This window comes from Lissotriton vulgaris, chromosome 5 (assembly GCF_964263255.1).
Source record: "Lissotriton vulgaris chromosome 5, aLisVul1.2, whole genome shotgun sequence".
NCBI classification, from domain to species: domain Eukaryota; kingdom Metazoa; phylum Chordata; class Amphibia; order Caudata; family Salamandridae; genus Lissotriton; species Lissotriton vulgaris.
In genome coordinates this window covers 120,480,830-120,496,539 of record NC_141693.1, presented here as the reverse complement: position 1 = coordinate 120,496,539, position 15,710 = coordinate 120,480,830, and the positions used below count along the sequence as shown (strand labels likewise).

The window sequence follows — 15,710 nt, the reverse complement described above, 5'->3', positions numbered from 1 at the left end:
GTGCCAGTCCAGCCAATAACATGACCTACACACAGGGCTTTAAGTGGGATGAAAACAATGGGGGCGTGGCCAATGAAACTAAGGGCGTGGCTTAACAACACATAAGCTAAAGGTTTGTGCTTAGCATAGTGTGCCACCGGACTGGTATTTTGCTGTTTCTGTCATTGCATCCAGATATATGATACAACAAGTAACCTCTTACCTACAACAAGTCAGGACTATTGGCTTTGTCAATGGTTGTTAGTTGCATAAGATAAATAAACAGCAACTGTGGCTTGTATATAATATTGAAAAAGCTTCCACATAAAGCCCAGGTGACACTAGTGACACCATGACAATGTTGCTGCTCCTGAGTTCTGAAAAGAGAAGAGAAATCCAGAAAGAAAATTACTCTCTTTAAAGGATTTCCCTTTCCCTATAACGCTAAAATAAACGGACCTTACTGTGCCAGGGCACAAAACAGAGCCCGATAGAGACCCGTTTCGAGGCCCCCTTTAAAAAACTGCCAGTGCTCAGCACGGGGGGGGGGGGGGGGAGACCCTGCCCACTTAAAGCCCTGTCTACGCAAGTAGCCAACTACTGACCTTCACGCTCGTACTAGTGTGACAATTCAGACTATTCCAGGCAGCCCAAACCTTTAAGAGTGGCAGGTGTTTGATAACTTAATATACATTAAAAATTAGTAATAACTGATGTGTTGGTCTCGAAATTCGTCAAACAGTGCCACCATGGATTCGAGGCACAGAATTGCAGCAAGGTTTGTTCACACTGCACTATCCATTCTGGTCACTAATGTTTTCGTGCACGTGTATTTCCCACCACAAATGACCAGCCACCACATAGCCACAGATAAGATACAAATTGCACAGAATGAGGAGAGGCAATACAAATAAAAACAGTGATGAGTCAGTGATCAATAAAGTTTCTTTCACAAGTTTTGTTGTTATTCGTTGCAGATTCTTTATTTCTTTTCACAAACGGGGACAGCAACGCGTTTTGCCCTTGAGAGGGCCTCTTCAGGACAAACGTCTACTACACACTTGACCGTACACGGTGGAGGAAGCAATCGAACTGGAAGATTTTACAGATCTCAAGACGCGAGGAGCTACTAGGATAATGCCATTGATTTTGTTCCAAGTCATCCACAAGAAGGATACCTGGATACAAGAAGTGGATTATATTGAATTGACCCAGGGACGCAATTGACGTACTTCATCATTGGAGTTTCGGATATTGAACACATGAACTGTGCTTACTACAATAGTTTGCCCTGAAGAAGCCCTCTCAAGGGCGAAACGCATTGGCTGCACCAATTTGTGAAAAGAAATAAAGAATCTGCACCGAATAACAAAATTTGTGAAAGAAACTTTATTGATCACTGACTCAGCTCCTCCATGTGGTGGACTGTAACAAATGTCGTTGTTGAAAATTAAGTGTTGGTGCAGAGCACCGGAAACCACTGGCTCAAATGAAGTACTGCGACTCTCGAGGTGGAAGCATCACTTCCACAAGCATGGGGGATTTATGCTTCTGCAGTGCTACGGGCTGCAAAAATTGTACGATGCTACTACATGGATGACTGCTAGAGCAACACAGCGACATCACCTGCGCTTGTAGTCACCCCAGTTCTAAACCTAACACTAACCATTGCACTGTGTCACTGACACTAACCTGCAAGCCTACTGCTTACCCTAAAACTTGTCCAAACTTAACTACTGTTCTTAACTTCACTTCCTACACCTAGGCCTAATTCTAAGTGTTATAGTTACCACAACCCTAATCTAACCCTCTACCCCCAAACCTTACCTTGTGCCAAAACCTTACTCTAACCTAATGCAATGTATGTGTCTTGTAAAGCGCACTGCTGCCCTGAGGCGTCGTGGCGCTGTAGACCGCTGGGGAACCCGTCCTGGCTATCCCTGTTAGATGGTCCCTACTGGGTATCTCCAAGGTGAAACCAGGCATCCCCGGCGAATGTGGGGGGCCGTTGTAGAGATGAGGCAAGCTAATGCCCAGAGTTGCCGAGTGTGATCCCTGGTTAGAGTAGGCACCGAGGTGAGAATTATCGAGTCCGCTGACCCTGGTCAACGACCCTGCCACGTCGGGAATTGAACCCTGGTCCCAAGCCATTCTCTGCTTTCGGGTCTGCCGCCTCTAACCAGTGAGCCACACCACTCCACTCCACTAATCCTACCCTATTTATACTTAGTCCTAGCCCGCATACTAAACGAAACCTTACAGTGGCAATACAAAATGCTGCGGCTCGCCTGGTTTTCGGAATCCCTAAATATGCGGCCATTTCGGATGCCCTTCACGACTTCACTGGCTGTCGATCCAGAACCGGATCAAATTCAAGTCATTATGTATTGTCTATAAAATGCTCAACAGCCAAGGCCCACACTCTTTGAGTGAGCAACTGATACCATATCAGCCTTCCCGTCAACTCCGGTCCTCCAACTGCAACCACCTAGTGATCCCTTGTGTTAAAACAGTATCTTGGGGCGACCGTCGATTTACGGTCGCTGCTCCAAAACTGTGGAACACTCTCCCGTTGGACATTAGAACCTGTCCAACCCTGCTCCAATTTCGCAAGAGACTCAAAACGTGGCTGTTCACTCAATAACCTCACAAATAATTGGTAAATACAGAGAACTCTAACATCATTCAGAATTTCGCAAACGAACCAGCGCCAAGACGCCTACGGGTATTTGTCGCGCTTTACAAATAGCAATAAATAAATAAATAAATAAATAAGTGGCCCTAACTTAACCTTGACCTATCTCCACCCTCGCCCAAATCCTCCTACTAAACAAAACCTTCCCCTGACACTAGCCTATCCCTATCCTAATTCTCACTTAACCCTCATCCTAACCGTCATATTAAACAAAACTTTACCCTGACCCTATTCTATCCCTACCCTAATCCTTACTTAACCCTCGTCCTAAACCTCATGTTAAACAAAATCTTAACCTGATCCTAACCTCTCCCTACCCCAACTCTAGCCCAGAGCGATCTGCTGCAGAGGTCCTTGATTAGCCAGCAGTTTTCAGTCAATAATAAAAGTTTCAAGATAACTCTGTGATTAATGTACCTGATAGAGAGAGATCAGAGTTTTTTCTGGAGGCAGTTTTGATTCATCTAAGGTAGCTCAGAAGATTAATATGCCTGCTGCGAAGAACATGTACCGTGCAGAAAATAGAACAGGACTTTACGTGCATAGCTAAGTGGGTTACTTCTTTTGTTACAGAGTTCCTTTTGTTACTGTGCAGTTAATAAATTACAATTGTAATCTTACACAGTGAGCTATGAACTGCCATGAAAGAGCTGCGTGCATGATACAGGATAGAAAGTTATGTTTTTTCCCAGTCTTTCATTATCCTAATGCTGCTCAAAAGGGTTTTATTTGGGTAGACATAAATTCTTATTAGTAAAGCCAACTCTAACCACTGGGACACGTTTTGAATCCAGAGTTTGTGCTTGTCCAGATCAAGCACTCTTACAAAATGATTACCAGTGTGGATGAAATGTGCACGGCCGGCATGACCTGCAGGGGAGGGAGTCGCACGGGGGGGGGGGTTATAAGAAATAAAAAGTTAACTTACCTTTGCCGGCCCGGTCCCACGTCGTCTCTGCTCCTCTCAGGAAGAACAGGAAGCACGCAGCCTCCGTCCCCTCCCCTAAGCCAATCACAATGCTGCAATGGCAGCGTTATGATTGGTCGGGACGCCGACCAGCCAGGCGCCTATGGGAAGGCCATTTTCTGCATGTAGGCTGTAGGTTTTACCACTTTATGTTTCTGCTTCTCGCACTGCGAGAAAGAAATGGGGCGATGCTCCTTCACCCACATCAAGGAGCCGCCCATGTCCTACACCTTGTAGCCTCCTTTGTCTTATGTAACATTTTCTATACAATGATTTACACCCATATTATTCATTGACTCTTAATGTGTGTGATGTAAAGTTCTCCTACACCATACACTGGTATGAGAGACAATAAAAAACAAATGAATTACATGTGACAGAGAGGCTTTGGAAAACTGAGAGACACTGTTGGAGGGAACTTTGAAGAGCCCCAACAAAGATTTCTGTATCCTGGTGCACTATAAGGTTATAATTTATTATGCTTTAAAAGCTAACACAATTGAATATATAATGAAAAATGTGTTGCAGAATACACCATTTATGCAATTTTTATTTATTTTCTTGTGAGGAGAAACCCCCCAAACCCCTTTTGTAGTGGTCATGCTCGCTCGCTCCGTACGCACAGTACTGGGGTTGTCTGACAAAATTTGCCAGTGCTGCTTTATGTTCCCAGTCCAGCTCTGTCTTCAAACTGTTTTACTCTGAGCCCCTGAACCCACAATGTTATCAGACGTGCTCCCTCTAAACGTTATTGAAAAATGCGGGGATTTGCAAGGCTGAGCACAGGGGGTGGGGCGTATGAGATCATTCCATGGGTACTTTTTCAGTACCTCATAAGCTACACTAACAGTGAGACTTCTAAATGAGAAAATACAGTCAAAAAAACCTGAAATAGACAAAACACACTACTATTATTTGGGTTCTTGTGTATCCCTCACACTCTTGGGCCCCAGTGCAACTGTACCTTCTGCACTGATGATGGCAGCAGCCCTGAGTAGCAGGCTATCCTCTCTGCCTCTTTCACAACTTCCCCTCCAAGCCTGTTCATCAGTTCAATCCTGAAACACACTCTGTCCTTGTCAGAAAAAAAGCTCTGTGTTGCCAGCCTCTTTGCAGCAAAGGTGTTCACAATCCTAATGCTATCCAACACGCTTTGATTATAAAGTAAGACAGTCATAACTGTGATGCAGTGGGCCCTTCACACTCCTGGGTCCCAGTGCCACTGCACCTGCCTCACTAAAGAGAGCTAATGCCCCGTAAAGGAGGCAGTCACCTCAGCCCTTGTTAAACCACCCCAGTCCTCCTTTCCACCGTCTCTCTGAGGCTCAAGCTAAGGTGTCTTCTCTGCTTCATTGTTTTCCTATATTGGGCCATTGGTTTAATGACCAAAGCAAAACAGGTATATCAAGGGTGCACTGAGCCCTAATACAAGCAAGGAATGATGGTAAAACAGCCATGATCGGGGTTTAGTTGGGACCTCACACCCCTGGGCCATGTAAACAGAGGCCGAATTTGGCCAGGGTTATGGGGATCCGGGTATTTTCAATTTTACAGAAACAGTTCCCGAAAATTTTGTTAAAAACAACCATCTCTGAATTGTTAATGGCCCCCTGGGCCCATATTACAGATGTGCCCCAGGAGCGCAACGGTCATTTGCATCCACTTTGTGTGCCCTCCGGGGCACTTTGGAATTACAGAAGACACCACAGACGTTTGTTACGAGTAGATATCAAGGACCCCCTGAGAGGATAGATACTGCAAGTCCTAGGTCAGGGATTAATAGCATGAAAAGTAACAACCAAGGCACTTAAACTACAGATTATTTCTGTTTCAGTAAAGTAAACATGAAAAAGAGAAAAGAGATGTAAGTAGGTCTAAATTCAGTTTTTATTGCTTACTAGGTAAAAGAGTTCACAAACAAATAAGTAATTAATAAGGGCTTTCAATGAAAGCCCTTATTAAGGGCAAAGATGAAAAATGTAAACTTGATTGATATAATGAAAGTGATGTAAATTGTAGGTCAAATATGTTAATATTATATTTTTTCCTTCTTGTTGCTTTTTTATGAATTTATAAAAATATCGTATATTTTTTTCAATTTTGGTTTCTTCCTTTTCTTCCTCCATTGTATAGGATACACGTGGCTACTCCAGAAGAAGGCGCTGGTCGCCGAAACGCGCGTAGAGAATTAATTTGTTGATGCCACTTTTTAAATATGCTTTTATATATAATATTGTTTTAAATTGTGTATTGAATGTTTTCTGTTGAAATTTTGCTGATTATCTAATGAGAAATTTCTTCTTTTAAAATTATATGATTTTAATTACTTATTTGTTTGTGAACTCTTTTACCTAGTAAGCAATAAAAACTGAATTTAGACCTACTTACATCTCTTTTCTCTTTTTCATGTTTACTTTACTGAAACAGAAATAATCTGTAGTTTAAGTGCCTTGGTTGTTACTTTTCATGCTACCACAGACGTTTGTGCAGCCCCTTCTGTAATACAGAGAACACTGCCACACATGTTACGCCCGCACTACCTCAAGAGGGCGTCCTCTCATTTGCATGGGGGTATGGCTCCATGCAACTGAGGCAATCTCTTTACCTCTGCGCCCATGCCATATTAATGACGCATGTGCAGAGGTAAAGAAGCTGTCAGGAGGCCTACTGACAGTGCCCCACAAAAACGTAGCGCACTGTCAGTGTGCCCCTTGATGGAAGCCCTTTGGAGGGGACTAAGGGGGTCCTATGGACCCCCCAGACATCCCCTTACAGGCGGTTACAGTCAATTAATGCACCTGCCTGCAAGGGGATTTCTCGCCCCTCTTTAGAGTGCAGGCGGGTGCCGCCAGCACGGTGAAACACAAAGTGGCTTTGAAGCAGCGGCTCTGTATTTCACTTGAATGCGTTGCCCCCAGGGTAGCTCGAGTTCATGGCTGACCTGAGGTCAACACGTTCAACCTGATAACAGCACTCTCCCTGTTTGCGTGCCACGCACCTGTTTGAAGGTGCACCATGGCGCAAATAGAGAAAGTGCACCCTATACGTAATAGGGCCCTGGAGTACTTGAAGGGTGCTGACCGGGGAGGGGGGGTCTCTAAAGTGTTTTCATTTAAAGAGTCATTTGATGTCTAATGATGACAAAAATGTATTACTTTTGAGAGACAACGTAAGGTTACCACCAAACCGTCTAATTTGCATTTATTTTTCTTTTAAGGTGTGTGCATTGCTTCATATGCAGTTGATCAGAAGGTGAAAAAACAACAAAATACTTATAGATTATTCTGTAGTTTTAGCCATGTCTAAGCCAGTATTTGTTCCTGTTATCAGTTAATACTTTAAACTGTGTTCTACCGCTTCCCTAATGACCCCTGACTGCTAATTAAAGTGAACAAAGACAGAAAAGCCATGTTAAGAATGAATACAGATGGGTTCATATAAAATTCTACTTAACCATGTGTGGGCCTTTGCGAGATCATAAAACATGAACAGATGGCTGGCATTTCTGTCTGTGAAAAGTGGCAACTCTAACTTCAATCGCTTTATATACATGAAGACATACTGGAAATGCGAAAAATAAACAAAGTCTCACTTCCAGGCCATATTTATTTACAAGTGCCTACTGATGCCTTTGCGCCCCCTGGGAATGCCGCCATGGACCCCAATGGTGCTGCCAAAGCTCCTGCCCAGTCAGAACAAACAGCTACATCCCAGGGGTGGGCACCCCGGGACATAGCGGAAGCTGGCCCTAGGGGGTGGCAGTCCCCAGGGCCATATATGGCTCCAGGAGCGGGTCTGCACGGCCCCCTTCTTCTCTGAGCATGGGCCGGTGCCAGGGAGGTGGTGGTCCCAGGGGCCGTATATGGCCTGGGACGGGGGCTGCTCGGCCCCCTCCCAATATTATTTATGGTGTCGGCTCCAGGAAGGTGGTGGTCGCCGGGGCTTGTGATAGCACAGGAGGGGAGTCCATGCGCCCCCCCCCCCCCCCCTCAATTATGAAAATAAAGCCCAAAGCCCCGGGGAGGTGTTGATCCCTGGAACTCTAACAACCTTATGAGGGGGGCCCGTGCGCCCCCCTTTTTTAAAAAAATACCCCGAACCTTGCAAACTTGGGGGCTCATTTCAAAATCAGCACAGGAGCCAGCGCTTGGTTTTGAAGGAATGGCAGAGTCATGGATCCACCATGATGTTAGGTGAAAATCTGAAAAAATGCTTCTTTGTCCTGGCACCAAAGTTAAGGGGGCAGGGTATTTTCCGCCTGCCCCCTTTTCTTTTTTTTGGAATCTTTTTCCAGGACTCACCTGAAGCTAAATTCCATGATAGCTGCGAACACTTCCTGGTTGAAATGGTGGCAGCCAATCAGATCTCAGCATGTGTACCTAGATGCACAAATTCGTTTTTTCTTTAATACCTTTCAAACTACTGAACGGATTTACATGACATGACAAAAGTGTTCTTTCTGGACCAAGAGCTACCTTTCTGCCAAATTTGATGTAATTCCGTCGAGCAGTCGGGCTGTAGTTGTGTCTAAATGCTCTATGGAAATTAACAGCAGAAGTTTTTTTTCACCCTGTGAGGGACTGCCTTACCGATCCCCACAACTACGATATCTAGACCCCTCTCCTCTATCTTCGCCGGAACGCGATCGGGGCTCCAACTCAGAAGTCCCGCCTTCGAGAACCGGAAGTAGTTACCCAGGACCAATAAGAGAGGAGGGGAAGAACCATTACGGAGAAGAAGGAGGTGGAAAGAGTTCAACTCGAGAGGAAGACGCGGGACCCGGTTTCAAGCAGGAAGACGCCGGACCCGGTTTCAAGCAGGAAGACGTGGGACCCGGTTTCAAGCAGGAAGATGCGGGTCCCGGTTTCAAGCAGGAAGACGCGGGATCCAATCTGCAGGAGGAAGACGCGGGACCCGGCATCGAGAAGACCTGGACATCGGGAAGTGCCGAGGACGGTGAAGAAAACTGGTCCGAGGATTGGTGGTGTCCGGAGGTGGCTGGGGAGCGGCCGTGACTCAGGAGAGTTACGGCGGAGCCAGGTTAGTGCTTGTATCCTGGGAATAGGCGGGAGAGGGTGGAAAAGAGTGGGTGGGTACAGCGTACAACAGAGGAATAAGACGTATATTGGGAACCTTTGTGATTGAATACGCCGCCATAGTTAAACCACCTACCGTCCAGACGAATGTGATTGCGCACCCTTTCTTTTTCCAGTCGGGCACTTGACGAAACTATGATAAAGTTATAAAGATATCCTTGTAGGGATATATTTTCCGTTTCTCTTCTTATTTACCTTGCCTTTCTTGCTTTGCCTTTACTTTGGCTGTGGGACTATTCTCGAGGCACTGCAACAAACCTAGTGCACCAAGGTGTGGTGATGGAATTACACCTCTGAAACAGTGCCATGTATCATTCTGACGGCTCCTTTCATTTCTTTGTCATCCTATGAGCCTCCGGGGAGAATACCACGGTCAAGGACAATCCGAAGATAGGACATCTTCATCCTCGTCCGACTCAAATGAAGAAGAACAACATGCAACACCTATAACCCAACAACCTGCATCTTCTACTATTTTTGTTAATAAACCTTCATTTCAACCTATACTTAAGCCTCCACGCCTGTTTATCAAGCCTGCCCTCCCACACACCCGCTCCTTTTTTTTGGACCCCACTAGACGAATCACTTCGAAACTGTCCATACACAACAAGAATCACGGTGCACTTTTGTGGGAAAATTTTGTGAAGATTCATCAAATGGTGCCAAAGTTAAAGGCAAGTGAAAAAATGCCTTTCCTTTGGAAACATGGTCCTAACTATAACATTTCTTTTTCTTTTTTTTCAGTTAGGGGAGAGGGGCCTAATTTTGGCCCAGGGACCCTATCCCCTAGCCTACCTGGAATAGGGGAAGAGGGCCATGCTGCCACTCTCACTGGGCCAATCTGGCCCGAGGACCACATTCCTGCCAGGGCACGCACTCTCCACTGGAACCGCACGGGGAGCCTGAATGCCCTTGTGTTCCCTGCCGGCTTCCCGCCTCCTGTGGGAGCCGGCATTGCCTTAAGACACAGGGAGCTGCTAAACATGTCTAACAGCAATTTCTTCCAACAAGCGATAGAATTTTTAACTCTCTTGCTTGCTGGAAGCAGAGTGTTTGCAGTGGCTTGGCGGGAGCTGTAATGCCAAGCCACAGCAACCAGCTATTTCCCAGGCATCTGCACCCAAGGGCATAGCAGGAGTTGGCTTTGTAGGGTGGTGTCTCCAGGGGCATCTATGGCTCCTTTCTTGTGTGTAGGGCCTGCCCTGGGTAGGTGGGCAAAGAACAGCTTGGAAGGGGAGCCGCGCAGCCCCCTCCCATGGGCCGGGGGTATCTCTGAGGACCCCCAAACAAATTCCTTATGGCTCCGGGAGGTGGTGGTCCCCAAGCCAAGGGGGGTCCAAGTGGTCCCAAAATGTGTTTTTGTCATGAGGCCCTGGGGAGGTGGTGGTCCCCAAGCCAAGGGGGGTCCAAGTGGTCCCAAAATGTGTTTTTGTCATGAGGCCCTGGGGAGGTGGTGGTCCCCAAGCCAAGGGGGGTCCAAGTGGTCCCAAAATGTGTTTTTGTCATGAGGCCCTGGGGAGGTGGTGGTCCCCAAGCCAAGGGGGGTCCAAGTGGTCCCAAAATGTGTTTTTGTCATGAGGCCCTGGGGAGGTGGTGGTCCCCAAGCCAAGGGGGGTCCAAGTGGTCCCAAAATGTGTTTTTGTCATGAGGCCCTGGGGAGGTGGTGGTCCCCAAGCCAAGGGGGGTCCAAGGGGTCCCAAAATGTGTTTTTGTCATGAGGCCCTGGGGAGGTGGTGGTCCCCAAGCCAAGGGGGGTCCAAGTGGTCCCAAAATGTGTTTTTGTCATGAGGCCCTGGGGAGGTGGTGGTCCCCAAGCCAAGGGGGGTCCAAGTGGTCCCAAAATGTGTTTTTGTCATGAGGCCCTGGGGAGGTGGTGGTCCCCAAGCCAAGGGGGGTCCAAGTGGTCCCAAAATGTGTTTTTGTCATGAGGCCCTGGGGAGGTGGTGGTCCCCAAGCCAAGGGGGGTCCAAGTGGTCCCAAATATGTTTTTGTCATGAGGCCCTGGGGCGGTGGTGGTCCCTGGGGGAGTGCAAGAGTCCCCCAGTTTTCAAATAAATAAGTGCAGTGGAGATGGTGATCCCCAGGGCATGAATAAGGCCCAGGAGGGGGGTGCACATGCGTTCCCACTCCTTTATGATCAAAATGCCCCTGGGACCTGGCCCAGTCTGGGGCAGATTAGTAATGAAGCGGGGGAGACCACGTTTCATGTTCAGCGGGAGCCACTGATCAAGTGCGACTTAAGCCGATTTCATTTTTTTAAATGCTTTTTTCTACCATGCCCCTTTTCTTTTTTTAAACATTTTATCTGAGACTCTGCTCAAGCCAAGCCCTAAAACGGATATCAACACTTCCTGGTTTGAAGTGTTGGCAGCCAATCAAATTTGAGCATGGGGAGGATCCGCATCCCTATAAATACAAATTGTGATTTTCCCTAATATTTTCAAAACAACAGAACATATTTACACCAAAGCACAAAAAGACACTTCCCAGGACCAATATCTACCTTTCTGCCAAATTTCAAGTAAAACTGTTCTGCAGTTCGGTCTGTAGCCTTGTCTAAGGGTCCTATGAGAATTAACAGGGGAAATGCATGTATTTTGCCCCCCCCCCCCTTCTTCTCGAACCCACGATGTATCGATCGCTCTGAAACTTTCCATGCGGACCAAGAATCACCAGGGCACTTTTTTTGGGAACATTTTGTGAAGATTTGTCAAACAACGCCAAAGATATAAGCAAGTCAAAAATGCTTTTCCTATGAAAACATGGCCCTAACTATCACTACCCAATATAATTGGGTGGGATATTTGTCTTAAGTCTGTCTTAAGACAAACTTAAGACAAAATCCTAACTTCTGTGAATACCAAAAGTAGTAATTTAGGATTTTGTCTTAAGTTAGTTCTGTGAATCGGGCCCAATGTTTTTACATGAACAAAACAGATGAAATTCACCTGTTATAGTTATCCGAAGTAATAACGTGCCTTTGCCATGCTCTAATTTTCTCGCATATTATATGACTCATGACATGTTCTACGCCATCATTGATAACTGCACTGCAACATCAGAAATTATATAATTGATGACAACACTGTGAATAGCGGGGGCATGAGTAATAGCTACTTTAGGGTATGACACTGCTACTTGAGTTAAATATTACTGGTGAATTTCAGTGGTTTTGTTAGTTTAAAATGTTATATTTTAACTGATATTTTCCCCTAAATATAAAGTCCTATGATCAGATATGGATGATCGAAAAGTGATCTACACATCAGACAGCAGATATCCTGGGCTTCCATGTTGAACAATTCGTATTGTGTTATAAACTAGGACAGCTCTTCAGTATTTAAATGCCCAGCTCTACAGCAGGGCTCCTGTCTTTACATCAGTGGACTGCAGGATCTTGAGGTCGCTTGTAAAGTTTTTCAAAGCGATGCAGGGTGTAGGAGAGGAAAGGAGGGGGCGGAGGGGAACGCATGTCACAGGAGAGAGGAGCAAGGAAGGTTTAGATGAGAGAGAAAATGGAACAGTATGTTATGACACGCGGGTCATTTACACAGCACTCAAAGCCACGGTCACTGCTTTAAAGTGCTAATGGTAGAAGAAGAAGGAGAGAATGGGCAGAGATGGAATCAGAAGTCTGGAACAAGCATTGGCAAAGTCAGTAGGTTTCACTTCTGCATATTCTATTGGATTTGTCAATGTTATTTACATGTTACACAGCAGTTGAGCTGCTGTGCAACATGGCTTAAAGTAAAAAACAAGAAAATAGCACTATGATGTGGACAATGCTGGCTGCGTTGTTTAAAAAAAAACTTTAAGCCATATTACACAGCAACTCAACTGCTGTTCAGCATGCAAAAAAAATTGATAAAGCCAATAGGTTTTGCATAGTCAAAACTAATTGGCTTTGCCAATGCTTGTTTTACAGAAGGAGGCAACTCCATCAGTGCCCCACCAGGAGCAAGCAAATGCTCACTCATGTCGAATGGTGAGAGAGGCCGGGATCGCATTGAGAGCAGCTGATGACCAAGGAGCGTCCTTTCCTGAAGGATTTCTGTGAATTTGGTTAATTTATTTAAAGTTTCTGACTTAGAGGAAAAAGGAGTAAGCCGCAGGTCACGTGTTTGCATTTAAGTGAGGTAGTTCACTGCAGGGCACGAGTCGGGGTACCACGCGGGTGGACGGCATCCCCCCACTTATTTCCGAGGGTTTTTCAGGGTGGACGCCGTCCACCCTGCTAAATCAAAACCGCGTCAGCCACCGGCTTGGTATGCTGAGACAGGGGCACACGAAAGCATTAAATCCGTTTCTAGCCAAAGATGCTACGTGCGATCTGCAAAGACTGGAATGCACAAAGCATTGCGCCTATGTTTAAAAGTAAGGCCGGGAGGAAACCGAGTCCAGTGCGCTGGAAACTTGAAAAGTTATAACGCAGAATGTGAGAAGCCTCTGCCCCCTGATGGGGCGCCTCGAACTCTTCCTCGAGGATAAGAGCAGCCCACCCCGCCCATTGTCATTCTGTCTGCGGCTGATTGCCCCATACAGAATGACAATGGGCCAGTTTAACTGAGCTGTTACACCCTGCTCTCTTTAGCTGTCCTTTTGCCCCCATTGGTCTGCCTTGGTCTTCTTCCTGTGCGTGTCGTGATTACGGTCATTAGGCACATGCTGTGAAGAAGACTGCCCTGGAGCAATCTGTTAAATGCCCAGTGTTTCACACCAGTTGACCCATGCTTGCCAGGGCGGCAGGAGCAGCGCCGATCAAATAATTTGACAAATCCTGCTCCCGCACAATTGGTGCCTGCTGCAGATTCACCAGGTCACCCACGTCCAGATTTGCCTCCAACACGCTTTCTCGATCCCAAAACGGCAGTTCTTTCCTTTGAAGATTATGCGCTCATGTTTTTAGCTTTAATAACTTTATAATCAACGGAAACCACCCTAAGCCTGATGTGATCTGTGGTCTCATGGTTATTTTTTAGGAGATGTTAATTCATACTTCCCTGCCCCTCCAAACTGTTCCACACTTTCGATCTGTAAACAGTTAACCCCGTGCTCACCAGTTTCAATACACAGATGCTTAATAATTAATCTATCAATGGCTCGTAGTTAATAAACCCTAATGACGGATGCTCCCTAACTTTCTTGAAGTGTATTGTCTTAAAGGCAATTGGAAGCTTTGGGGTGAAGTTGGTGCTTCTGCGGGACGCTGTAGTTGGTAAACACCTTTGTTGGACTTGGCTGTCTCTTGCGCGTTAAATGATGCGTTAGTTTTAGGTTTGGCCCAACTCATGCTTTCTCAAAAGTTTATCATAAACATGAATTTATACATAGTGAGTGAAACCATAATGGAGCGAGAAAGGTAGGATATATGGACGGATGAGTTAAAGCATGGATGAATGATTGGCAGAATGGATGGGGGGAATGGGTGTCTGGATGAGTGAAAGGAAGAATGTAAAGATGTATGTGTGAAAGAATGCATACATGAGTGAAAGGGGGGTGGAGAACTGGGAGAAAGGATGGATGGATGGATGAGTGTAAAGTTGAATGGGTATATGGATGAGTGACTGGTTGATGGATAAGTAAGTGAAAGGATGGCTGAAAGGGCAAATGGGTGGATGGATGGATGAGTGAGTGGATGGATGGAAGAGTGGAAGGATGAGTGAAAGGTTGGCTTGGATGAAAGGGTAAATGGCTGGATGGATGAGTGGATGGATGGGTGGAAAAGTGGATGGATGAGTGAAAGGATAGATTGGGTGAAAGTGTGGATGGTGGATGGATGAGTGAAAGGGTGGATGGAGGGATGGATGAGTGAAATAATGGATGGAAGGATAGATGATGAATAAGTTTGCAAATGTTTGGATATGGATGGGCACACAGATGGAAGGACAGAATGAATGGTGAAAGACTGAATTATGGATGAAAGAATTAATAGATGACAGACTATAAATTTGAAATGGTGGATATCAGGAGTTAGATGGAAGGATGAATGGCTAGATCCTTGGACAAGAGAGCTCTTCTGGGGAGGGCTGTGATGACTTATTTGCTTTCTTGGTGCCATAGGAGCTTTAGTTCAAAGTGGGAGGTATTTTAATTTTCTGGCTACTCCCTTGCTTATATGTTACTATTCAGTATTTGCTCTGTGCTTATGTGTGGGATCTATACATCATACATGTCACATTTTGAGTGACACCCAACTGCTACTTGAATGTTACACTAATAATTGTAAATGTTTGCATGTTTTGTTTTAGGGAAAGCCTCATAGTGCCATGAGCTGTGCTTGAGATGTATATTGTGCTTGTAGCAAAAGGCAAAGCGTCAAAAATAAACGAAGTAATAGTGTAGCAACAGGGCCTTCTTTAAGAAAGCTGCAGGGAAAAGCACCTTTGTGACTTCGTCAGCTAATGCAACTCTCTGGAAGCCTACATAAGCAAAGTCAAATTCCATATTTTAATTTCAACTTGCTGAAACACCCATAATGCGTTCCCTATAGCGGGTTCATCACAGCAATCCTCCCTTTAGTTGGCCTATGCGTGCCGCATTACATCTTACAATGGCACTTAGATATGAGATGCTAGTAACAGAGACTATCCAGGCAGATCTTCCTGACCACTTCTCTCACCAAACATGCCTGCTGAGGACCATGAGTTGTAAACAAAATATCGGACTGGACAACCCAGTGCAGTAACCATATAAATAGATTACTATCATATGAAGTACAACCAAAAAACGGCACAGTTGCTCAAAGCTGCACGCATACCGAAAAACCATAAAGTGCACGATCTAATCTAAACTTATTTTGACTTGCACTTAAATGGTTGTCTATTTACTCACTTTTATACTATTGTGCAACTTCCTCTGATGTGTCTGTAAAACGTACCTTTTTTCCTGAAGTTTTGTCCTGAATTTTGACCTTGTGTCCTGAATTTTTGTCCTGAATTTTGACCCTTTGTCCTGAATTTTTACACTTACCGTC

General features: G+C 45.5%; 1 protein-coding gene across 1 annotated transcript in view; it reads right to left on the bottom strand.

The window, feature by feature from the left end:
• Positions 1 to 15,710, bottom strand: part of DIPK1B (divergent protein kinase domain 1B) — a 369,200-nt gene that overhangs the window by 69,658 nt on the left and 283,832 nt on the right. The window lies entirely within an intron of this gene.